The 8,301-nt window shown below is 43.0% G+C and overlaps 1 long non-coding RNA gene across 4 annotated transcripts in view; it reads left to right on the plus strand.

The window, feature by feature from the left end:
- Positions 1 to 7,553, plus strand: part of LOC110402954 — a 29,284-nt gene extending 21,731 nt beyond the window's left edge. For 2 of the 4 annotated variants that reach the window (XR_002441409.1, XR_002441410.1), the window contains exons 3-4: positions 3,632 to 3,746; positions 4,365 to 7,553. This is a non-coding gene — a long non-coding RNA (uncharacterized LOC110402954). Of the gene's footprint in view, positions 1 to 1,807; positions 1,965 to 3,631; positions 3,747 to 4,364 lie in introns of all 4 variants that reach the window. The other 2 variants (XR_002441411.1, XR_002441412.1) reach the window with 2 other exon arrangements.

Raw genomic sequence — 8,301 nt, forward strand, 5'->3', positions numbered from 1 at the left:
AAGCAGCAACTCCTACTCTGGCTGCTGCCCTCCTTGAGGCAAAAGTGCTGCTGGCTTTAAAAGGCCGCTTTCAGATCAGTTGAAACAATGGTGTTTTCTCTTTTCCAGAATGAATTCAGTTAAGACAAATACAAAGAGGCATAAATAAGTATAGGAGAAACTGAAGTAAATGTAATACCTTATTGCCTATGCCTTCAATTCATGTGACTTGATCTTGTGCTGGCTGAAATTAATGGAGCTCCTTGCAGATTTGTAATGTAAAGAACTTGAGCGTACTGCTTGGTGCTTAAATCGGTGTATTCATACAAAACAAAGACCACTGTGCAACATAAACATTCCCTTTCAACCTGAGGATGAGTAGCTGTGCTAGCCAGCCTGCTGAAAAGCACGTGTTCTGTTCTTACTGCTTGGTTTGCATGAAATGTATTCACGCTTGTAAAGGTGTTAGCGTGCCAGGAGGTTTCTTGTAATGCCTCTGTTTACGGAATTGACATACAAATTATATTAAGCTGTAGGAGACCGGGATCTTTTTCAAGCTTTGAATATGAGCCAAATGGGACCGCTTGCTGGGAGATTAGGCAGAATTTCTAGCAGCAGGAAGGAAAATTGTCATATGTTTGTGATTTCTCAGTCTTGGCTTTGGTTAACAATAGATGTATGCGGGCTCAGGCACAGGAGCTTCTACGGATCTCATCCGTACATCATCATCATCTTGATTCTTTTTTTCTTACTCTGAGTAACGAAAAGTCTCAGCATAAGTCTATGAGTCTTATACTGAGAAATTTATTAAAGAATGTTTCTTATGGCTTTCCGTACTTGAATGGGTTATTCCTCTTGATTTGTTAATGTTGAATTTATTTTCAAGTACTAACTCATATTCTTGTACTTATAAAGCTCCCGTTAGCATTTAATTTTAACATTAATATCATTGCCCTATGAACTTATATTCATCTTCTCAAAGTTCTTATACAGCGTTAAAGCATGCATGATGTTAAAGGTATCGTCACAGACAGTAGTTCTGGCACTGCTACATTAAATTATTATTATTACATTATCATCTGATTATCTGATTGATAATGGCCAGTGATGTTAGCAGAAGGATGTATCTATTCCAAAATCAGATACATCAAATTCAAAAAACGCAGCCGTACGAGGTCTCAGGAGCTACTGCCTGCCTGCATAAATTCCTTGTGCAAGGGCTGCCATCAGGTAACTAGGGAAAAAAAGTAAAAGAAATACAGGAACTCTAGCTAGTTGCTAACTTCCCGGCTTCTGGCCATTGAGTTAGTAACTATGTCAGACTGACATCTCCTAACTCAACATAGTGATTCCTTTTCAGTGAGTCAGATCTCTTTAAGTAAGTAAGCAAGCTTTTATGGTTTTATATTTTTGTTAACTCTGCAAAGCTGTAGTGGTTAAGGGAAAAATTGTTTGTACTTCCAACCTGTGACAGCTGCCAGATCTGTTTCCCTCCTTGGCATCCTGAAAGCGTAACAACACTGTGGCTGGAGTGAGGTGGAGTTTCACAAGTGTAAATTAGAGCATTTGGCCTATTACAGCTTTATTATATATGGTGATGCGTGCTAATGAAATTAGTCTGCTTGTTCGTCATATCTCAGTGGGAGCCTGCTCGCTTGGAAGTGTTTTTCTCGTTAACTGTAACAAGAAATGTAATGAAGAACACGGGTTGTTTTCTAACTTAGTGTCATTCCTGAAGCTCCTTTGCAGAGCTGGGTTTAAACTTGCAATAGGTGTCATATTATTTGCCGACCAGTTAAGTATACATTATTGACTTTTATTTTGTTAGACTTCAGAACCGTGGGTTCATATTCATGAGTCTGCTGAATGCATCATGTCACAAGTGAAGCTGAATGCCAGAGGAGACGCTCCAGATGGGCTCGGTCTGGCACTCCTGGCTCCGGGAAAAAAAGCTGAGGTCAAATCTTAACGCTATCGAATTTAAGGTGCAGCTTGTTTATGTTCACTTCAGCAGGGCCAGTGTTTTTCCTTTTATTTTGTTTGTGTGAGAAATATATCACGGCATGAAGTAAGGCTTACTTGCTTTATTTCAAGCACACGAATGTTGCTGTGCTAGTTCTCCAAAAGAACACAGGAATGACAGAAGCACCAGTAGTTTTATATAACCAAGAGAATGAGTCAGTGGAAAAACAAAAACAAAAAAGAACGCAGATTTTAATGAATAGTAGGTTTGAAAAACACAACCCAAACAACAAAATTATCACTGTAAAAATGTTACTTCAAGCCCTTAAGTTAGTTTTTTCAGAATTAAAGGGGACAAAAACCTACTTATTTTAGCTTATTACTGAGTTGAAAGAACCTCTTGAAAGCATAACTGAACGCTCTTCCTTTGCTTTAGTCTTTCATTTGCCTTTCATGTTCTGCTGGTCTGTTACTGTGAGGTTCCTGGAACCGCAAGCAATTATTGCAGTTTTAAAAATCTTTTTATTCTTTTGTTACAAAGAACAGGCTCTGGTTTGGATAGCTGCTGACTGACTGTGTGCTGTGATGTGGTCTCTCACGAGTGACAAAGAAAACGGCGGTCCAGTTTGGCCGATGCTCCGGAAGTAGCCAACTGCAGTCCTGTCTCTGATTTAGGCTGTTAATATTTGATTGAATTTTTTACAACTACTTATGTAGGGTGATTTTATTTTCAGGGGAATATTTTTAAATTTAGACTTAATTGTCAGTGCGTTTATTATTGCAAAGAGGTAGTACTAGATGTCCCTGCGTAAAGCTGTGGCGTGGTGTATTGAAATCTTTGGTGCCAGTACTGGCTTATGGGTGGCCATGTCCCACAGCCCTGTTTTGTGCCTACGTTCTATGCCGCTCCTTTCTCTGCACTGTGCTGGCACAGCCCCGTGGGGTTGTGCTCCCAACCAGGTGGGGAACTGATCCAGCAATAGAAATGTAGCAATTATCCCGCCTCCAGTGCTGCTAGCCAAATCAATTTCCCAGTCCAGTTTATAGCACAGCTGTGGAAACAGTTGTGTTGCTGTGAGGAAAAGGGCGGTATATCACAGTGAGAGAGACAAATAGTGGTGGGTAGGACTGGCAGTACTTTAGTACTTTTGGTAGAACTGCCAGCCTCTAAGCCCCATTGTGTCAGTGTTCTGTTTTTTTTTTTTTTTTGGTCGGTACATTGAACACCTTGCAATCAAAATGTAAAGCCGACAGGTCTATAAAGGAAACAGTGCAAACACAAGGTAACAGTGAGGTCATACTGGTCAGCATACTAAAAGGCAGTGACAGGAAACCACAGGATTAATCACTGCTGAGCTTTTCCTGTTAGCATCGGAGCAGGGATGAGTTTTAAGTAGGACACGGTTGAGGTCATTGTAATGTTTCTCCAGATTTCTGTGAGGAATGAGTCCCATGCATACCTTGTTAGTTCTAGAAAGCTTTACTCATTGCCCCGTGGTGACTCTGTCCTTAGAAAATTGACCGCAGCACTCTTGGAAAAGGTATTTTTTCCCAGTGCCTTTCTTTACGTTTTCACTTCTCTCTCTCTATCTCTCAAATGGCACCTTTCTCTGTTGTATCAGTCAAAACCTTCTTTCTTTTCCAATCCCTTTGCAGTTTATCAACACCCTTTTTATCTCTTCTCTTTCAGTACAGACAGGTTAAGTCTCTAGAAGTGTTGCAATGCCAGCTTCCAGTGCACACCTGTTGGATTTCCATGGCTTGCTTTCATGTATGCGTCATCTCACATCTGCGAGGTTATTTCCGTAAGTAGCAGTGAAATTATGTGTGATCCTCCCCCGGCCCTCCTTAAAACTTGTCTTTGTTTGGGTGCCCAAAGAGGGTGACAGCAGTTAGGGCCTGGTGCTGCTCCTGCTGGCCAGCATCTCTCCGTCCCCCACACGCTTCCCTTTCTGGACCTTTTAGACATACACACAAGTATGCATATTTATACACATGTAATTTGTATTCTGTTAGCCCTAGGGATAACAGCTCAACTCTGTCAATTGCTGTAAAATCAAGTCCAAGCTGGCTGTGAAGGCAGCATATTCACTGATCTCCTTCTGTCTTTTTCAAGCTATGATGTGTTTCATGAGTTTTTGTTGCTAAGAAGTGCCGTTAACTTAGCTACTGCACTAAGCCCTGCCTAAATCTCACAGCCATACTTTTAGCTCCTGATATATATTTGCGTATTTACATGTTCTACCTCCATATCAGATGTAAATATGGTATCTAGAACAAGATTACAGCAGAACGAAGCTGTCACTATGACAAATTGCATCACTGCAAACAAGTATACATGCTCTTCACAGTATATAATGAAGGAAAATAATGATTGGAAAGGAAATCATATCCTCTTATGACTGGTCTTTTGTTATATACAGATCTTGTAATTGCCATCCTGGACCAGGTTGTCAGTTCGTCAGTGCTGGGGACAGGGTAATACTATTTGTTTCCAGTGAACACACAGAATCTATGTCATATACTCTTACAGAATAATCTGCCTGTAAGAAATTCCTTCCTAATCCTTCTTAATTCTGTTGTTAACTTGTGCCCTGAAACATGTTTATATCTTGTCTATAACTGGTGTCCTCCTGCAACTATGAATGTTTTTATTAATTACACAAATGTTGAATACAGAACTTCTCAAATAGCACACCTCTCTACATTCAGATCATGAGTGAATTTTGCTTAGGTTATGTTAAGTTCTCAGATTTAAATATTTTCCTGCGTTGTTCTGGAAAACCCTGTCTTTCTTCCCATTTTTCTAGAGTTAGGGGTTGGTGGTGGGGAGCTGTAGTCTGCCTGCAGTTCTCAGCTGTGCAGGCAGCGTGCATTGCTTGGATAGCCTGGCGGAACTGGAATTGGTGTCTTGCTTTTTGCTGGAGAAAGTGATGCATCATTCTATAAAGATTAATTGATTAGTCTTAGTCAAACCTTTCCTAGAAAATCTTACTCTTCCTGCAGTTTATGTAACTACTTTTTTTACCCTTATCTCTTTGTTTGCTCACAACTGGAAAACAAAGAGGTGACTGGGGAGAGCCAGCATATCTCCACTAAGGGCAAATCGTGCCTTACAAATTTGGTGTCCTTCTGTGATGGGGTTGGTGGATAAGGGGAGAGCAACTGACAACATCTACGTGGACTTCTGCAAAGTATTTGGCACTGCCCCTCATGAATTCCTTGTCTCTAAATCAGAGATACATGGATCTGATGAGTGGACAACGCAGTGGATAAGGAACCAGCTGGATGGCTGCACTCAGACAGTTGTGGTCAGCCACTCAGTGTCCAGGTGGAGACCAGTGATGAGTACTGATCCTCAGGGATTGATACTGGGATCGACGCTGTTTAGCATCTCTGGGACACAGACAGTGGGACTGAGTGCACCTTAAGCAAGTCAGCTGATAACGTGAAGCTGTCTGGTGTGGTGGACACATTGCCAAACCTTGATAGGATTGAGAGGTGGGCCCGTGCTAACCTCATTTTCTTTAGTTGTATCATGCTGCTTTTCAAGTGAATCTTGAAAAAAGAATGTTACAGAGGTGGTTAGAGAACCAGACAGGACTCATCTTAACGACATGTAGCCTACATAATGACTCGTCATTACTGACATTCTGTGCAGGTACAGAACAAGGTATCCCAAAGCACTGTGCTGTCTTCCGGGCTGACAGCATATTGCCAGCTGCCAAGCATTAGTATTCCAGTGTAAAGACCAGAACTTCACTGTGAATGCCACAGAAGTGCGTCACTAACAGAAGGCGCATGACAGTTGAACACGCAGAGCAGCTAAAGCCATTTCCTCCATCTCACACAGAATAGAAATACTGAGAGTGAAGATTATGAGAATAGTGTGAGGAGAATGACAAATGACAAGCCCTAGCAATACACTTGTTTGGTGGCATTAGTGACGCAGTTCTGCCTTGGAAAAAGTAACAGCAGGTGATTGTCTGGGCTTTGTGCTGGACTGGTGCTAAATGTTAGAATTTGCTTTAATGGGAAGCTGAGTGAACAAGCAAAGTATTTCATTTTGCAGAGGAAATTCTCTTGCTCAGCAGCATCCTAACAACGTCTACTATTTAGCATTTTATATTCTGTTTGGAATAAAGAGGTTTTAACCTCGCAGCTTCAAGCTGTATGGTTCTGTTCTGGCTCCGGGAATTACTACTGTAGCAGTGTGTTTAGCAATCATAAAAATTCTCCAGATAGATTTATTTCCTTTCAGAAAATATTATGAAATAAGCTGGACTAGATTCTGTGCTCTGCCTTACTAAAGTCCCTTTAAACCGGATGGGGGAGAACAGAAGGGAATTCTTCCTGGACTACGCAATTCCAGCTACTTTCTGAATTGGAAAGGCATGTTTAGACATTCTTTACGCAGAGAAAAAGGAAGGTGGAAGCCAAGGAAAGTATCTGGAACAGCAAAGAGAAACAGAATTAATTACTAGCTGAGTATCTGTAAGTATGCCACGCAGGCTCTCTGTGCTCCCCTGCCTTTGCGCTGTGTTAGTAAGTCTTGATAATGTGAAAAATCAGCCCCTTTATAAACATTTTTTTAATTACTCTTCTGCTTTTTTTTGGGTGTTAAGGAGCATCTCTGGAGACAAACACTGTGACTCTAGGCACGGCATCACACCACACTCTGCCTCATTCATCCCTACCCTTCTTCCAGGCTAAGCCTCTCACAGTTATTCACAGTTGGGAAAAAAAGCTCAGAAAATAGCTCTTACTGAACAGTCTGGTAGTCGGACTGGGCTTTGGATTCAGAGTTTAAATAGGAAAACAAGTAAGAGAATCAGTGAAATGAACATTTTTCCTCCTCGTTCAACATGAAAAAGCGCTCATTTCCTTTTCTTTCAAAAATATTGGAAAGACATCTAGAGTCCAAAGTACTCAACAGGGATTAAGCTGAGGAATAAATAATCCTGAAGCAAACTGAACACAATCTTTTCCCAAGCAAAATGAAACCCCAAATGGCTTCTCGCTCCAGGATGATAAAAACTATTATAAAATCGTTTTGATTAAAAACGGAACCAGAAGACAATCACGTAAAATCCTATCTAAAAGCAACAACGGAAGGTTTGCTTTTAAGGTGTTCCAAAGGCAGGCTGCCTTGTTCACATGCTCGCTGTGACTTTCCTTCCTGCATTTACGAATTCCTTCCTGGCACACGAGGCGAACAGGTGTGAGCAGCGCGAGGTGGCCGTGGGCCATAACCCGCAGGAACTCGCTGGCCCCTGCGTTGCAGCAGGGCTGAGACCCAGCCAGACGGTGACCAGGCGCCGTGCCTCCCTAATACGCTGCCATTATCGCCGACGCTGAGATTCCATACATTTGCATTATTTACATTTGCTTAGGGCAGGAGTCCCAGCTGGGAAATTCCACGTGGTCGTCCGTCTCCATCGCGTACAATTACAGTTAGAAAAGTTCTCCGTGACTAATCCAGCATCCTGAAATGGTTTTCAGCAAGCTTTTAAATACTCTTAGTAATCATTTTAGAGCGCTCCCGCTCATCTGTATCAATAAATCGTTTAAAAGGGTCTTTCTGTTGCCTTTGTTTGTACAAAATGAATAAATAATTTATAAAGTCAGTCTTTCTGGTTGCAAATGTATGAACCTCCCCAGCTTGGAATATGGGGAATAATAAAAAAGAAAAAAAAATACTATTTTTTTTCCAGCAGTGGGGAGGACGCTGACTCTTTAATATGAGAGGGGAAGGAAAAGGGACAACTTTGAAGATGCATTTTGAAAAACGAATGCAGAAACTGCTAACTTACACCCTCAGGAAATAATCTGTACGGGCAAAAACACAGAAAGGGTGTGAATTATTGAGATGAAACGCAACATGATGACAGAGACGCTGATTACTCCTTGAGGTAACGAATCTCTGTGCGCTTCTCTCTGCTGAGGAGATGAGCGCTGTCTGAATCTGCTCCCTGCCGCAATCTCGCTCTAAAAGCTGGAGCGCAGAACGAACGCTAGGACACAGCCCTGTGCCTCCTGTCCCCGTGGTGGCAGTGGGGCTGCTGCCACAGACCGCGGCCTGACTTAGGGGAGCGACGCCACTGGACTGCCGCATCGCCTCCATTGTGGGCGCCCATCGCCGCCGCCCGCCCGCAGCCCTTCCCGCCGTGCCCCACCCCCCTCCCGCCTCGCACCTTCCCGCCCGCCCCTCGTGCCAAATCTCGCGCTCTCCCCTTTCCCCCTTCCCAAGTCTCGCGCCTCTTCCCGCCGCGAGGCCGGCGCTCTCGCGATAGCAGCGGCCGGCGGGAGGGCGGGCAGAGCGGTGGGCGGTGCCGCGGCGGCCGCAGCGCCCGCGCTCTC

Source organism: Numida meleagris, chromosome 7 (assembly GCF_002078875.1).
Source record: "Numida meleagris isolate 19003 breed g44 Domestic line chromosome 7, NumMel1.0, whole genome shotgun sequence".
In the NCBI taxonomy this organism is placed as follows: domain Eukaryota; kingdom Metazoa; phylum Chordata; class Aves; order Galliformes; family Numididae; genus Numida; species Numida meleagris.